The 19,305-nt window shown below is 43.9% G+C and overlaps 1 long non-coding RNA gene across 1 annotated transcript; it reads left to right on the top strand.

The window, feature by feature from the left end:
• The first annotated feature begins 1 nt into the window (after position 1).
• On the top strand, positions 2-18,338 carry LOC142908530 (uncharacterized). The gene is made up of 4 exons (XR_012931867.1): positions 2-102; positions 4,504-4,662; positions 14,779-14,917; positions 18,202-18,338. It is a non-coding gene; the product is annotated as an uncharacterized LOC142908530 (long non-coding RNA).
• The last annotated feature ends 967 nt before the right edge of the window (positions 18,339-19,305 follow it).

Genomic DNA, 19,305 nt, shown 5'->3' with positions numbered 1-19,305 from the left:
AGGGGAAGGGGGGGGGGCAGCGCGTCACGTGACCGGCTGCCTGTACACGCTGAGATCAGAGCCAGCGGTGAGCTTCGAGTGGTGAGGAGTGGTGAGGAGATGGTGAGTAAGGTGGTGAGTGTAGGTGGTGAGTGTAGGTGGTGAGTAAGGTGGCGAGGAGTGGTGAGGAGTGGTGAGGAGTGGTGAGGAGATGGTGAGTAAGGTGGTGAGTGTAGGTGGTGAGTAAGGTGGTGAGTGGTGAGGAGTGGTGAGGAGATGGTGAGTAAGGTGGTGAGTGTAGGTGGTGAGGAGTGGTGAGGAGTGGTGAGTAAGGTGGTGAGTGTAGGTGGTGAGTAAGGTGGTGAGTGGTGAGGAGTGGTGAGGAGATGGTGAGTAAGGTGGTGAGGAGTGGTGAGGAGATGGTGAGTGGTGGTGAGTGTAGGTGGTGAGTAAGGTGAGGAGTGGTGAGGAGATGGTGAGTGGTGGTGAGTGTAGGTGGTGAGTGGTGAGAAGTGGTGAGGAGATGGTGAGTAAGGTGAGGAGTGTAGGTGGTGAGTGGTGGTGAGTGGTGAGTGGTGGTGATTGTAGGTGGTGAGTGGTGAGGAGATGGTGAGGAGTGGTGAGGAGATGGTGAGTGGTGAGTGAGTGAGTGAGTGGTGAGTGAGTGAGTGGGTGAGTGAGTGAGTGGGTGAGTGGGTGAGTGAGTGGTGAGTGAGTGGGTGAGTGGGTGAGTGAGTGGTGAGTGAGTGGGTGAGTGGGTGAGTGAGTGAGTGGTGAGTGAGTGAGTGGGTGAGTGAGTGAGTGGTGAGTGAGTGAGTGGGTGAGTGAGTGGGTGGGTGAGTGGGTGAGTGAGTGGGTGAGTGGGTGAGTGGGTGGGTGAGTGAGTGGGTGAATGAGTGGGTGAGTGAGTGGGTGAGTGAGTGGGTGGGTGAGTGAGTGAGTGGGTGAGTGGGTGAGTGAGTGGTGAGTGAGTGGGTGAGTGGGTGAGTGAGTGGTGAGTGAGTGGGTGAGTGGGTGGGTGAGTGGGTGGTGGGTGAGTGGGTGAGTGAGTGGTGAGTGAGTGAGTGGGTGAGTGAGTGAGTGGTGAGTGAGTGGGTGAGTGAGTGGTGAGTGAGTGGGTGAGTGGGTGAGTGAGTGAGTGGTGAGTGAGTGAGTGGGTGAGTGAGTGAGTGGTGAGTGAGTGAGTGGGTGAGTGAGTGGGTGGGTGAGTGAGTGGTGAGTGAGTGAGTGGGTGAGTGAGTGAGTGGGTGAGTGGGTGAGTGAGTGAGTGGTGAGTGAGTGAGTGGGTGAGTGAGTGAGTGGTGAGTGAGTGGGTGGGTGAGTGAGTGGGTGAGTGAGTGGGTGGGTGAGTGAGTGGGTGAGTGGTGAGTGAGTGGTGAGTGAGTGGTGAGTGGTGAGTGAGTGAGTGGGTGAGTGAGTGGTGAGTGAGTGAGTGGGTGAGTGAGTGGTGAGTGAGTGAGTGAATGGTGAGTGGGTGGGTGAGTGAGTGAGTGGTGAGTGAGTGGGTGAGTGAGTGGTGAGTGAGTGGGTGAGTGGGTGAGTGAGTGAGTGGTGAGTGAGTGAGTGGGTGAGTGAGTGAGTGGTGAGTGAGTGAGTGGGTGAGTGAGTGGGTGGGTGAGTGAGTGGTGAGTGAGTGAGTGGGTGAGTGAGTGAGTGGGTGAGTGGGTGAGTGAGTGAGTGGTGAGTGAGTGAGTGGGTGAGTGAGTGAGTGGGTGAGTGAGTGGGTGAGTGAGTGGGTGGGTGAGTGAGTGGGTGAGTGGTGAGTGAGTGGTGAGTGGTGAGTGAGTGAGTGGGTGAGTGAGTGGTGAGTGAGTGAGTGGTGAGTGAGTGGTGAGTGAGTGAGTGAGTGGTGAGTGGGTGGGTGAGTGAGTGAGTGGGTGAGTGAGTGGGTGAGTGAGTGAGTGAGTGAGTGAGTGAGTGGTGAAGTGAGTGTGTGAGTGAGTGAGTGAGTGAGTGTGAGTGAGTGAGTGGGTGAGTGAGTGAGTGGTGAGTGGGTGAGTGAGTGGTGAGTGAGTGAGTGGGTGAGTGAGTGAGTGGGTGAGTGGGTGAGTGAGTGAGTGGTGAGTGAGTGAGTGGGTGAGTGAGTGAGTGGTGAGTGAGTGGGTGGGTGAGTGAGTGGGTGAGTGAGTGGGTGAGTGGTGAGTGAGTGGTGAGTGAGTGGTGAGTGGTGAGTGAGTGAGTGGGTGAGTGAGTGGTGAGTGAGTGAGTGGGTGAGTGAGTGGTGAGTGAGTGAGTGAATGGTGAGTGGGTGGGTGAGTGAGTGAGTGGGTGAGTGAGTGGGTGAGTGAGTGAGTGGTGAGTGAGTGAGTGGGTGAGTGAGTGAGTGGGTGAGTGAGTGAGTGGGTGAGTGAGTGAGTGAGTGGGTGAGTGAGTGGGTGAGTGAGTGAGTGAGTGGGTGAGTGAGTGAGTGGTGAGTGAGTGGTGAGTGGGTGAGTGAGTGAGTGGGTGAGTGGGTGAGTGAGTGAGTGAGTGGGTGGGTGAGTGGTGAGTGAGGGGTGAGTGAGTGGTGAGTGAGTGGGTGGGTGAGTGAGTGGGTGGCAGGGTGAGTGAGTGGTGAGTGAGTGGGTGAGTGAGTGGGTGGGTGAGTGGTGAGTGAGTGGTGAGTGAGTGGGTGAGTGAGTGGTGAGTGAGTGGTGAGTGAGTGTCTGTGGCTGCTACTCACAGCACTTGACAATGATGATGTTGATAGTGATGGTGGTGATGGTGGTGGTCGTGATGATGATGATAATGACAGTGGTGGTGATGATGATGATGGTAATGATGACAGTGATGATGATGATGTTGATGACGATAGTGAAGACAGTGATAGTGATGACAGTGATAGTGATGACAGTGATAGTGATGATGATGGTGATGACAGTGGTGGTGATAATGATGATGACAGCGATAGTGATGATGATGGTGATCGTGATGATGATGGTGATGACGATGGTGATCGTGATGGTGATGATGACAGTGGTGGTGATGATGATGGTGATGATGATGATGGTGATGACGATGGTGATCGTGATGGTGATGATGACAGTGATAGTGATGACAATGGTGATCGTGATGATTGTGATGATGATGACAGTGATCGTGATGGTGATGATGACAGTGATAGTGATGACAATGGTGATAGTGATGACGATGATGATGTTGACAGTGATAGTGATGATGATGACAGTGATAGTGATGACAATGGTGATCGTGATGATTGTGATGATGACAGTGATAATGATGATGACAGCGATAGTGATGATGATGGTGATGATGATGGTGATGACAATGGTGATCGTGATGGTGATGATGACAGTGATAGTGATGACAATGGTGATAGTGATGACGATGATGATGTTGACAGTAATAGTGATGATGATGATGACAGTGATAGTGATGACAATGGTGATCGTGATGATTGTGATGATGACAGTGATAGTGATGATGACAGTGATGACGATGATGACGATGATGATGATGACAGTGGTGGTGACGATGACGATGATGATCGTGACGATGTCTCTCTCTACCTTTGTCTAGGCTATGCCTACGGCAAGCGGTTGCGGTGATGATGATGGTGATGACGATGGTGATCGTGATGATGACAGCGATAGTGATGACGATGGTGATGATGACAATGATTGTGATGACGATGGTGATCGTGATGATGGTGATGATAATGACAGTGGTGGTGATGATGATGGTAATGACGATAGTGATGACGATGGTGATCCCGATGATGATGATGATGACAGCGATTGTGATGACGATGGTGATCGTGATGATGGCGATGATGATGACAGTGGTGGTGACGATGATGATGACGATGACGATGATGATCGTGACGATGTCTCTCTCTACCTTTGTCTAGGCTATGCCTACGGCAAGCGGTTGCGGTGATGATGATGGTGATGACGATGGTGATCGTGATGATGATGGTGATCGTGATGATGATGGTGATCGTGATGATGACAGTGATAGGGATGATGATGACAGTGATGACGATGATGATGATGACAGCGATAGTGATGACGATGGTGATGATGACAGCGATTGTGATGACGATGGTGATCCCGATGATGATGATGATGATGACAGCGATTGTGATGACAATGGTAATCGTGATGATGGCGATGATGATGACAGTGGTGGTGACGATGACGATGATGATGATGATGATCGTGACGATGTCTCTCTCTACCTTTGTCTAGGCTATGCCTACGGCAAGCGGTTGCGGTGATGATGATGGTGATGACGATGGTGATCGTGATGATGATGGTGATCGTGATGATGATGGTGATCGTGATGATGACAGTGATAGGGATGATGATGACAGTGATGACGATGATGATGATGACAGCGATAGTGATGACGATGGTGATGATGACAGCGATTGTGATGACGATGGTGATCCCGATGATGATGATGACAGCGATTGTGATGACAATGGTGATCGTGATGATGGCGATGATGATGACAGTGGTGGTGACGATGACGATGATGATGATGATGATCGTGACGATGTCTCTCTCTACCTTTGTCTAGGCTATGCCTACGGCAAGCGGTTGCGGTGATGGTCCTGGTGGTGGTGGTGGTGATGATGGCGGTGGCGGTGGTGGTGGTGGTGGCGACGATGGTGAGGTGTTGATATCCGCTCCAGGAAAAGTGATCCTTCACGGAGAACACGCCGTGGTGTACGGGAAGGTAAGTGCAGGGTCACGCCGACATCAACACAAACATCCGCCACGTCCACACTGGCAGGGACATCTACAAAGTTCCAGTTGCAGCTACAGAACGTGAAGAACCAGTGGCATCTACAGAATGTGAAGAGTGAAATCTACATCTATAGAACGTGAAGAACCAGTGGCATCTACATCTACAGAAGAACCAGTGGCATCTACATCTACAGAATGTGAAGAGTGAAATCTACATCTACAGAACGTGAAGAACCAGTGGCATCTACATCTATAGAACGTGAAGAACCAGTGGCATCTACAGAATGTGAAGAGTGAAATCTACATCTATAGAACGTGAAGAACCAGTGGCATCTACATCTACAGAAGAACCAGTGGCATCTACATCTACAGAATGTGAAGAGTGAAATCTACATCTACAGAACGTGAAGAACCAGTGGCATCTACATCTACAGAAGAACCAGTGGCATCTACAGAATGTGAAGAGTGAAATCTACATCTACAGAACGTGAAGAACCAGTGGCATCTACAGAATGTGAAGAGTGAAATCTACATCTACAGAACGTGAAGAACCAGTGGCATCTACATCTACAGAAGAACCAGTGGCATCTACATCTACAGAATGTGAAGAGTGAAATCTACATCTACAGAACGTGAAGAACCAGTGGCATCTACATCTACAGAATGTGAAGAGTGAAATCTACATCTACAGAACGTGAAGAACCAGTGGCATCTACATCTGCAGAACGTGAAGAACCAGTGGCATCTACATCTGTAGAACGTGAAGAACCAGTGACATCTACATCTTTAGAACGTGAAGAACCAGTGGCATCTACATCTACAGAACGTGAAGAACCAGTGACATCTACATCTTTAGAACGTGAAGAACCAGCGGCATCTACATCTACAGAACGTGAAGAGTGACATCTACATCTACAGAACGTGAAGAACCAGTGACATCTACATCTACAGAACGTGAAGAACCAGTGGCATCTACATCTACAGAACGTGAAGAACCAGTGACATCTACATCTTTAGAACGTGAAGAACCAGCGGCATCTACATCTACAGAACGTGAAGAGTGACATCTACATCTACAGAACGTGAAGAATCAGTGACATCTACATCTATAGAACGTGAAGAACCAGTGACATCTACATCTACAGAACGTGAAGAACCAGTGGCATCTACATCTGCAGAACGTGAAGAACCAGTGGCATCTACAGAACGTGAAGAACCAGTGGCATCTACATCTACAGAACGTGAAGAACCAGTGGCATCTACATCTACAGAACGTGAAGAACCAGTGGCATCTACATCTACAGAACGTGAAGAACCAGTGGCATCTACATCTTTAGAAAGTGAAGAACCAGTGGCATCTACATCTATAGAACGTGAAGAACCAGTGACATCTACATCTACAGAACGTGAAGAACCAGTGGCATCTACATCTACAGAACGTGAAGAACCAGTGACATCTACATCCACAGAACGTGAAGAACCAGTGGCATCTACATCTGTAGAACGTGAAGAACCAGTGGCATCTACATCTGCAGAATGTGAAGAACCAGTGGCATCTACATCTACAGAACGTGAAGAACCAGTGCCATCTACATCTGCAGAACGTGAAGAACCAGTGGCATCTACATCTACAGAACGTGAAGAACCAGTGGCATCTACATCTATAGAACGTGAAGAACCAGTGGCATCTACATCTATAGAACGTGAAGAACCAGTGGCATCTACATCTACAGAACGTGAAGAACCAGTGGCATCTACAGAACGTGAAGAACCAGTGACATCTACATCTACAGAACGTGAAGAACCAGTGGCATCTACATCTGTAGAACGTGAAGAACCAGTGGCATCTACATCTACAGAACGTGAAGAACCAGTGGCATCTACATCAACAGAACGTGAAGAACCAGTGGCATCTACATCTACAGAACGTGAAGAACCAGTGACATCTACATCTACCGAACGTGAAGAACCAGTGGCATCTACATCTACAGAACATGAAGAACCAGTGACATCTACATCTGTAGAACGTGAAGAACCAGTGGCATCTACATCTACAGAACGTGAAGAACCAGTGGCATCTACATCTACAAAACGTGAAGAACTAGTGGCATCTACATCTACATCTATAGAACGTGAAGAACCAGTGGCATCTACATATACAGAACGTGAAGAACCAGTGGCATCTACATCTACAGAATGTGAAGAGTGAAATCTACATCTACAGAACGTGAAGAACCAGTGGCATCTACATCTACAGAACGTGAAGAACCAGTGGCATCTACATCTATAGAAGAACCAGTGACATCTACATCTACAGAAGAACCAGTGACATCTACATCTATAGAACGTGAAGAACCAGTGGCATCTACATCTATAGAACGTGGAGAACCAGTGACATCTACATCTGTAGAACGTGAAGAACCAGTGGCATCTACATCTACAGAACGTGAAGAACCAGTGGCATCTACATCTACAGAACGTGAAGAACCAGTGGCATCTACATCTACAGAACGTGAAGAACCAGTGGCATCTACATCTGCAGAACGTGAAGAACCAGTGGCATCTACAGAACGTGAAGAACCAGTGGCATCTACATCTATAGAACGAGAAGAATCAGTGGCATCTACATCTACAGAACGTGAAGAATCAGTGGCATCTACATCTACAGAATGTGAAGAACCAGTGGCATCTACATCTGTAGAACGTGAAGAACCAGTGGCCTCTACATATACAGAACGTGAAGAACCAGTGGCATCTACATCTACAAAACGTGAAGAACCAGTGGCATCTACATGTACAGAATGTGAAGAACCAGTGGCATCTACAGAACGTGAAGAACCAGTGGCATCTACAGCTACAGAACGTGAAGAACCAGTGGCATCTACAGCTACAGAACGTGAAGAACCAGTGGCATCTACAGAACGTGAAGAACCAGTGGCATCTACATCAACAGAACGTGAAGAACCAGTGGCATCTACATCTGTAGAACGTGAAGAACCAGTGGCATCTACATCTACAGAACGTGAAGAACCAGTGGCATCTACATCTGTAGAACGTGAAGAACCAGTGGCATCTACATCTACAGAACGTGAAGAACCAGTGGCATCTACATCTACAGAACGTGAAGAACCAGTGGCCATCTACAGAATGTGAAGAGTGAAATCTACATCTACAGAACGTGAAGAACCAGTGGCCTCTACATATACAGAACGTGAAGAACCAGTGCATCTACATCTACAGAATGTGAAGAACCAGTGGCATCTACATCTACAGAACGTGAAGAACCAGTGGCATCTACAGAACTTGTAGAACCAGTGGCATCTACATCTGTAGAACGTGAAGAACCAGTGTATCTACATCTACAGAACGTGAAGAACCAGTGGCATCTACATCTACAGAACGTGAAGAACCAGTGGCATCTACAGAACGTGAAGAACCAGTGGCATCTACATCTACAGAACGTGAAGAACCAGTGAAATCTACATCTACAGAACGTGAAGAACCAGTGGCATCTACATCTACAGAACGTGAAGAACCAGTGAAATCTACATCTACAGAACGTGAAGAACCAGTGGCATCTACATCTACAGAACGTGAAGAACCAGTGGCATCTACATCTGTAGAACGTGAAGAACCAGTGGCATCTACAGAATGTGAAGAGTGAAATCTACATCTACAGAACGTGAAGAACCAGTGACATCTACATCTACAGAACGTGAAGAACCAGTGATATCCACATCTATAGAACGTGAAGAACCAGTGGCATCTACATCTATAGAACGTGAAGAACCAGTGGCATCTACATCTACAGAACGTGAAGAACCAGTGGCATCTACATCTGTAGAACGTGAAGAACCAGTGACATCTACATCTGCAGAACGTGAAGAACCAGTGGCATCTACATCTACAGAACGTGAAGAACCAGTGGCATCTACATCTACAGAACGTGAAGAACCAGTGGCATCTACATCTACAGAACGTGAAGAACCAGTGACATCTACATCTGCAGAACGTGAAGAACCAGTGGCATCTACATCTACAGAATGTGAAGAACCAGTGACATCTACATCTACAGAACGTGAAGAACCAGTGGCATCTACATATATAGAACGTGAAGAACCAGTGGCATCTACATCTACAGAACTTGAACCAGTGACATCTACATCTATAGAACGTGAAGAGTGGCATCTACATCTACAGAACGTGAAGAACCAGTGGCATCTACATCTGCAGTACGTGAAGAACCAGTGGCATCTACATCTACAGAACCTGAAGAACCAGTGGCATCTACATCTACAGAACGTGAAGAACCAGTGGCATCTACATCTACAGAACATGAAGAACCAGTGGCATCTACATCTACAGAACGTGAAGAACCAGTGGCATCTACATCTATAGAACGTGAAGAACCAGTGGCATCTACATCTACAGAACATGAAGAACCAGTGGCATCTACATCTACAGAACGTGAAGAACCAGTGGCATCTACATCTACAGAACGTGAAGAACCAGTGGCATCTACATCTACAGAACGTGAAGAGGGACATCTACATCTACAGAACGTGAAGAACCAGTGGCATCTACAGAACGTGAAGAACCAGTGACATCTACATCTACAGAACGTGAAGAACCAGTGGCATCTACATCTGTAGAACGTGAAGAACCAGTGGCATCTACATCTACAGAAGAACCAGTGGCATCTACATCTGTAGAACGTGAAGAACCAGTGCCATCTACATCTGTAGAACGTGAAGAACCAGTGGCATCTACATCTACAGAACGTGAAGAACCAGTGGCATCTACATCTGTAGAACGTGAAGAACCAGTGACATCTACATCTGCAGAACGTGAAGAACCAGTGGCATCTACATCTACAGAACGTGAAGAACCAGTGGCATCTACATCTACAGAACGTGAAGAACCAGTGACATCTACATCTGCAGAACGTGAAGAACCAGTGAAATCTACATCTACAGAACGTGAAGAACCAGTGGCATCTACATCTACAGAACTTGAACCAGTGACATCTACATCTATAGAACGTGAAGAGTGGCATCTACATCTACAGAACGTGAAGAACCAGTGGCATCTACATCTACAGAACGTGGAGAACCAGTGACATCTACATCTACAGAACGTGAAGAACCAGTGGCATCTACATCTACAGAACTTGAACCAGTGACATCTACATCTATAGAACGTGAAGAGTGGCATCTACATCTACAGAACGTGAAGAGTGGCATCTACATCTACAGAACATGAAGAACCAGTGGCATCTACATCTACAGAACGTGAAGAACCAGTGGCATCTACATCTACAGAACGTGAAGAACCAGTGACATCTACATCTACAGAACGTGAAGAACCAGTGGCATCTACATCTACAGAACGTGAAGAACCAGTGACATCTACATCTACAGAACGTGAAGAACCAGTGACATCTACATCTGTAGAACGTGAAGGACCAGTGGCATCTACATCAACAGAACATGAAGAACCAGTGGCATCTACATCTACAGAACGTGAAGAACCAGTGACATCTACATCTACAGAACGTGAAGAACCAGTGGCATCTACATCTACAGAACCTGAAGAACCAGTGGCATCTACATCTACAGAATGTGAAGAACCAGTGGCATCTACATCTACAGAACGTGAAGAACCAGTGGCATCTACAGAACGTGAAGAACCAGTGGCATCTACATCTGTAGAACGTGAAGAACCAGTGGCATCTACATCTACAGAACGTGAAGAACCAGTGGCATCTACATCTGTAGAACGTGAAGAACCAGTGGCATCTACATCTGTAGAACGTGAAGAACCAGTGGCATCTACATCTATAGAACGTGAAGAACCAGTGGCATCTACATCTGTAGAACGTGAAGAACCAGTGGCATGTACATCAACAGAACGTGAAGAACCAGTGGCATCTACATCTACAGAACGTGAAGAACCAGTGGCATCTACATCAACAGAACGTGAAGAACCAGTGGCATCTACATCTACAGAACGTGAAGAACCAGTGGCATCTACATCTACAGAACGTGAAGAACCAGTGGCATCTACATTTACAGAACGTGAATAACCAGTGGCATCTACATCTACAGAACGTGAAGAACCAGTGGCATCTACATTTACAGAACGTGAATAACCAGTGGCATCTACATCTCTAGAACGTGAAGAACCAGTGGCATCTACATCTACAGAACGTGAAGAACTAGTGGCATCTACATCTACAGAACGTGAAGAACCAGTGGCATCTACATCTACAGAACGTGAAGTACCAGTGGCATCTACATCTGCAGAACGTGAAGAGCCAGTGACATCTACATCTACAGAATGTGAAGAACCAGTGGCATCTACATTTACAGAACGTGAATAACCAGTGGCATCTACATCTACAGAACGTGAAGAACCAGTGACATCTACATCTACAGAACGTGAAGAACCAGTGGCATCTACATCTGCAGAACGTGAAGAACCAGTGACATCTACATCTACAGAACGTGAAGAACCAGTGACATCTACATCTACAGAACGTGAAGAACCAGTGACATCTACATCTACAGAACGTGAAGAACCAGTGGCATCTACATCTACAGAACGTGAAGAACCAGTGACATCTACATCTAAAGAACGTGAAGAACCAGTGGCATCTACATCTACAGAACGTGAAGTACCAGTGGCATCTACATCTACAGAACGTGAAGAACCAGTGACATCTACATCTACAAAACGTGAAGAACCAGTGGCATCTACATCTACAGAATGTGAAGAACCAGTGACATCTACATCTACAGAACGTGAAGAACCAGTGGCATCTACATCTACAGAACGTGAAGAACCAGTGGCATCTACATCTACATCTACAGAAGAACCAGTGGCATCTACATCTGTAGAACGTGAAGAACCAGTGGCATCTACAGCTACAGAACGTGAAGAACCAGTGGCATCTACATCTACAGAATGTGAAGAACCAGTGGCATCTACAGAACGTGAAGAACCAGTGGCATCTACATCTATAGAACATGAAGAACCAGTGGCATCTACATCTGTAGAACGTGGAGAACCAGTGGCATCTACATCTGTAGAACGTGAATAACCAGTGGCATCTACATCTATAGAACGTGAAGAGTGAAATCTACATCTACAGAACGTGAAGAACCAGTGGCATCTACATCTGTAGAACGTGAAGAACCAGTGGCATCTACATCTACAGAACGTGAAGAACCAGTGGCATCTACATCTACAGAACGTGAAGAACCAGTGACATCTACATCTACAGAACGTGAAGAACCAGTGGCATCTACATCTACAGAACGTGAAGAACCAGTGGCATCTGTAGAACGTGAAGAACCAGTGGCATCTACATCTACAGAACGTGAAGAACCAGTGACATCTACATCTGTAGAACGTGAAGAACCAGTGGCATCTACATCTACAGAACGTGAAGAACCAGTGGCATCTACATCTACAGAACGTGAAGAACCAGTGGCATCTACATCTACAGAACGTGAAGAACCAGTGGCATCTACATCTATAGAACGTGAAGAACCAGTGACATCTACATCTACAGAACGTGAAGAACCAGTGGCATCTACATCTACAGAACGTGAAGAACCAGTGGCATCTACATGTGCAGAAAGTGAAGAACCAGTGGCATCTACATCTACAGAACGTGAAGAACCAGTGACATCTACATCTACAGAACATGTAGAACCAGTGGCATCTACATCTACAGAAGAACCAGTGGCATCTACATCTACAGAACTTGAACCAGTGGCATCTACAGAACGTGAAGAACCAGTGGCATCTACATCTATAGAACGTGAAGAACCAGTGACATCTACATCTACAGAACGTGAAGAACCAGTGGCATCTACATCTACAGAACGTGAAGAACCAGTGGCATCTACATCTACAGAACGTGAAGAACCAGTGGCATCTGTAGAACGTGAAGAACCAGTGACATCTACATCTACAGAACGTGAAGAACCAGTGGCATCTACATCTGCAGAACGTGAAGAACCAGTGGCATCTACATCTACAGAACGTGAAGAACCAGTGACACCTACATCTACAGAACGTGAAGAACCAGTGGCATCTACATCTATAGAACGTGAAGAACCAGTGGCATCTGTAGAACGTGGAGAACCAGTGGCATCTACATCTACAGAACGTGAAGAACCAGTGGCATCTGTAGAACGTGGAGAACCAGGGTTTTGCTACCAAGTTCTAAGTCCTGTTTTGCAGACAGGGTTAAATACTTATTTCCCTCATTAAAATGCAAATCAATTGATGACATTTTTGACATGCGTTTTTCTGGATTTTTTGTTGTTATTCTGTCTCTCACTGTTCAAATAAACCTACCGTTAAAATTATAGACTGATCATTTATTTGTCAGTGGGCAAACGTACAAAATCAGCAGGGGATCAAATACTTGTTTCCCTCGCTGTAGTAGTGTAGTGTATAGTAGTGTAGTGTATAGTGTAGTGTATAGAGTAGTGTATAGTGTAGTGTATAGTGTAGTGTATAGTGTAGTGTATAGTAGTATATAGTGTATAGTGTAGTGTATAGTGTAGTGTGTAGTGTAGTGTATAGTAGTGTAGTGTATAGTGTAGTGTATAGTAGTGTAGTGTATAGTAGTGTAGTGTATAGTGTAGTGTATAGTAGTGTAGTGTATAGTAGTGTAGTGTAAAGTAGTGTAGTGTATAGTGTAGTGTATAGTGTAGTGTATAGTAGTGTATAGTGTAGTGTATAGTAGTGTAGTGTATAGTGTAGTGTATAGTAGTGTAGTGTATAGTAGTGTATAGTATATAGTGTAGTGTATAGTGTAGTGTATAGTGTAGTGTGTAGTGTATAGTAGTGTAGTGTGTAGTGTATAGTGTAGTATATAGTGTAGTGTATAGTGTAGTGTATAGTAGTGTAGTGTATAGTAGTAGTGTAGTGTATAGTGTAGTGTATAGTGTAGTGTAGTGTCTAGTACTGTAGTGTATAGTGTAGTGTCTAGTATAGTAGTGTATAGTGTAGTGTATAGTGTAGTGTATAGTGTAGTGTATAGTGTATAGTAGTGTAGTGTATAGTGTATAGTAGTGTATAGTGTAGTGTATAGTAGTGTAGTTTATAGTGTAGTGTATAGTGTAGTATATAGTGTGGTGTATAGTGTAGTGTATAGTAGTGTAGTGTATAGTAGTAGTGTAGTGTATAGTGTAGTGTATAGTGTATAGTGTAGTGTATAGTGTAGTGTATAGTAGTGTAGTGTCTAGTACTGTAGTGTATAGTGTAGTGTATAGTGTAGTGTCTAGTATAGTAGTGTATAGTGTAGTGTATAGTGTAGTGTATAGTGTAGTGTATAGTAGTGTAGTGTATAGTGTAGTGTATAGTGTAGTGTATAGTGTAGTGTATAGTAGTGTAGTGTATAGTGTATAGTAGTGTAGTGTGTAGTGTATAGTAGTGTAGTGTATAGTGTAGTGTATAGTGTAGTGTATAGTGTAGTGTATAGTAGTGTAGTGTATAGTAGTGTATAGTAGTGTAGTGTATAGTGTAGTGTATAGTAGTGTATAGTAGTGTAGTGTATAGTGTAGTGTAGTGTGTAGTGTATAGTAGTGTAGTGTATATTAGTGTAGTGTGTAGTGTAGTGTATATTAGTGTAGTGTATAGTGTAGTGTATAGTAGTCTATAGTGTAGTGTATAGTAGTGTAGTGTATAGTAGTGTAGTGTGTAGTGTAGTGTATAGTGTAGTGTATAGTGTAGTGTGTAGTGTAGTGTATAGTAGTGTAGTGTATAGTAGTGTAGTGTATAGTGTATAGTAGTGTATAGTGTAGTGTATAGTAGTGTAGTGTATAGTAGTGTATAGTGTAGTGTATAGTGTAGTGTATAGTGTAGTGTATAGTGTAGTGTATAGTGTAGTGTATAGTAGTGTAGTGTATAGTGTAGTGTATAGTAGTGTAGTGTATAGTAGTGTATAGTGTAGTGTATAGTAGTGTAGTGTATAGTGTATAGTAGTGTAGTGTATAGTGTAGTGTATAGTAGTGTAGTGTATAGTGTAGTGTACAGCGACGTAGTGTTGTGTCCGTGACGTTGCCTGTGCCCTCCGCGTGTGTAGGTGGGTGTTGTGTGCAGTGTGGCCCTGCGTACCTACGTCCGTGCCAGGCTAGGTGCACCGGGTGACCAGGTGGAGTTGATGCTTCCTGACCTGGGCTGCAATGCATTCTGGGACGTGTCGTGCCTGCCACGCGGCCATTGTGAGCCCGCTCCCGCGCGCACTGTACACGTCGCACTGTACACGCCGCACTGTACACGCCGCACTGTACACACTGTACAGGGCGCCGCACTGTATACACTGTACGGGGCGCCTCACGCCCCCCCCCTCCCTCCCCAAAAGAACCCCCGCACTGTACGCACAGCACTGTACGGATACAGTGCACACACCGCACGAAGGCACTGTACAAACCGTGCTAATACAGTGCGCGTGCACACTGTACACACTGTACACACACAAAGCTCCCCCGGGTAGCCACTACACTATACACTACACTATACACTACACTACACTATACACTACACTACTATACACTACACTAATATACACTACACTATACACTACTATACACTACACACTACACTACACTACTATACACTACACACTACTATACACTACACTATACACTACACTACACACTATACACTACACTATACACTACACTATACACTACACTATACACTACACTATACACTACACTACTATACACTACACTAATATACACTACACTATACACTACACACTATACTATACACTATACACTACACTATACACTACACTATACACTACACTACTATACACTACACTAATATACACTACACTATACACTACTATACACTACACTACTATACACTACACACTACTATACACTACACTAATATACACTACACTATACACTACACTATACACTACACTATACACTAATATACACTACACTATACACTACTATACACTACACTATACACTACACTATACACTACACTATACACTACACTATACACTACACTATACACTATACACTACACTATACACTACACTATACACTACACTATACACTACTATACACTACACTATACACTACACTACACACTACACTATACACTACACTATACACTACACTACACACTATACTATACACTACACTATACACTACACTATACACTACACTACTATACACTACACTATACACTACACTATACACTACACTATACACTACACTACTATACACTATACACTACACTACTATACACTATACTATTCACTACACTACTATACACTACACTATACACTACACTAAACACTACACTACTATACACTACACTACTATACACTATACTATACACTACACTATACACTACTATACACTACACTATACACTACACTATACACTTCTATACACTACACTATACACTACACTATACACTACACTATACACTACTATACACTACACTACGCTATACACTACACTATACACTACACTATACACTACACTACTGTACACTACACTACTATACACTACACTATACACTACACTACTATACACTATACTATACACTTCACTATACACTACACTATACACTACACTACACACTACACTATACACTACTATACACTACACTATACACTACGCTATACACTACACTATACACTACACTACTATACACTACACTATACACTACACTACACACTACACTACTATACACTGCACTATACACTACTATACCCTGCACTACTATACACTACACTATACACTACTATACACTACACTATACACTACACTATACACTTCTATACACTACACTATACACTACACTATACACTACACTATACACTACTATACACTACGCTATACACTACACTATACACTACACTATACACTACACTATACACTACACTACTATACACTATACTATACACTTAACTATACACTACACTATACACTACACTACACACTACACTATACACTACTATACACTACACTATACACTATGCTATACACTACACTATACACTACACTACTATACACTACACTATACACTACACTACACTACTATACACTACACTATACACTACTATACCCTACACTACTATACACTACACTATACACTACTATACACTACACTACTATACACTACACTATACACTACACTACTATACACTACACTACTATACACTACACTATACACTACAATATACACTACACTATACACTACACTACTATACACTACAGTATACACTACACTACTATACACTACACTATACACTACACTACTATACACTACACTATACACTACACTACACACTACACTATACACTACACTATACACTACACTACTATACACTACACTATACACTACACTATACACTACACACTACACTATACACTACACTATACACTACACTATACACTACACTACACACTACACTATACACTACACTACACACTACACTACACTATACACTACACTACTATACACTACACTACTATACACTACACTATACACTACACACTACACTACACTATACACCACAATATACACTACACTACACTATACACTACTATACACTACACTATACACTACACACTATACACTACACTATACACTACACTATACACTACACACTACACTACATTATACACTACACTACTATACACTACACTATACACTACACTATTATACACTACACTATACACTACACTACTATACACTACACTATACACTACACTATACACTACTATACACTACTATACACTATACACTACACTATACACTACACTATACACTACACCACACTATACACTACACTACTACACACTATACACTACACACTATACTACTATACACTACACTATACACTACACTACTATACACTACACTATACATTACACTTTACACTACACTATACACTACTATACACTATACACTACACTATACACTACACTACACACTACACTATACACTACTATACACTACACTATACATTACACTTTACACTACACTATACACTACTATACACTATACACTACACTATACACTACACTATACACTACACTACACACTACACTACACTATACACTACTATACACTACACTACTATACACTACACTATACACTACACACTACACTATACACTACACTATACACTACACTATACACTACACACTACACTACACTATACACTACACTATACACTACTATACACTACACTATACACTACACTACTATACACTACACTATACACTACACACTACACTACACACTACTATACACTACACTATACACTACTATACACTACACACTACACTATACTATATGCTATACACTACACTATACACTACACTATACACTACACTATACACTACACTACACACTACACTACACACTACACTACTACACACTACACTACACTATACACTACACTACACACTACACTATACACTACTATACACTAGAATATAAAATAAAAATAAAATCTAATTTGCAGGCAGTGATGTGGACGCCTCTCCCACCTCTCCGGGTCCTGAGGAGTTGGAGGAGTGGAGACGCCTCGTCAGAGTGGGCGTGGTCACGGACGCAGTGGGCGGGGCCAGAGGCGGCGTGGGTGGGGCCAGAGGCGGAGTGGGCGGGGCGAGAGGCGGAGTGGGCGGGGCTGGGGGTGAAGTGAGAGGGGCCGGGGGTGAAGCCGACGGGTCTGGGGGTGGAGTGGGCGGGGCTGCGGCTGGAGTGGGCGGGGCTGCGGCTGGAGTGGGCGGGGCTGGGGCTGAAGTGGGCGGGGCTGTGGGTGAAGTGGGCGGGGCTGGGGAAACAGCTGTTTTGGTGTTTCTCTACCTGTGGACTCGCCTTGCCCGGTGAGACGAATATAGTACTAGTACTATAGTAGTACTATAGTACTAGTACTATAGTAGTACTATAGTACTAGTACTATTACTATAGTACTATACTACTATAGTACTAGTACTATAATAATGTAATTAATGTGTCTGTAGGGGTGCATCTGTACGTGTGTTGGTGGTCTCTACACTACTACTACTATAGTACTATACTAGTATAGTACTATAGTAGTACTAGTACTATAGTACTAGTACTACTATAGTAGTAGTACTAGTACTATAATAATGTAATTAATGTGTCTATAGGGGTGCATCTATACGTGTGCTGGTGGTCTCTACACTACTACTACTACTATAGTACTATACTAGTATACTACTATAGTACTATAGTACTAGTACTATAGTAGTAGTACTAGTACTATAATAATGTTGTTAATATGTCTGTAGGGGTGCCTCTGTACGTGTGCTGGTGGTCTCTACACTACTACTACTACTATAGTACTATACTAGTATAGTACTATAGTAGTAGTACTATAGTAGTAGTACTATAGTACTAGTACTATAATAATGTAATTAATGTGTCTGTAGGGGTGCATCTGTACGTGTGCTGGTGGTCTCTACACTACTACTACTACTATAGTACTATACTACTATAGTACTATACTATAGTACTAGTACTATAGTACTAGTACTATAGTACTAATACTATAGTAATGTTGTTAATGTGTCTGTAGGGGTGCCTCTGTACGTGTGGTGGT

Source organism: Petromyzon marinus (assembly GCF_048934315.1).
Source record: "Petromyzon marinus isolate PM22_M1 ecotype Great Lakes invasive population chromosome 85 unlocalized genomic scaffold, UKy_Petmar_22M1.pri1.0 chr85_unloc.2, whole genome shotgun sequence".
Classification (NCBI taxonomy): domain Eukaryota; kingdom Metazoa; phylum Chordata; class Hyperoartia; order Petromyzontiformes; family Petromyzontidae; genus Petromyzon; species Petromyzon marinus.
The sequence above is the reverse complement of the archived record's forward strand: the minus strand, read 5'-3'. Positions and strand labels throughout refer to the sequence as shown.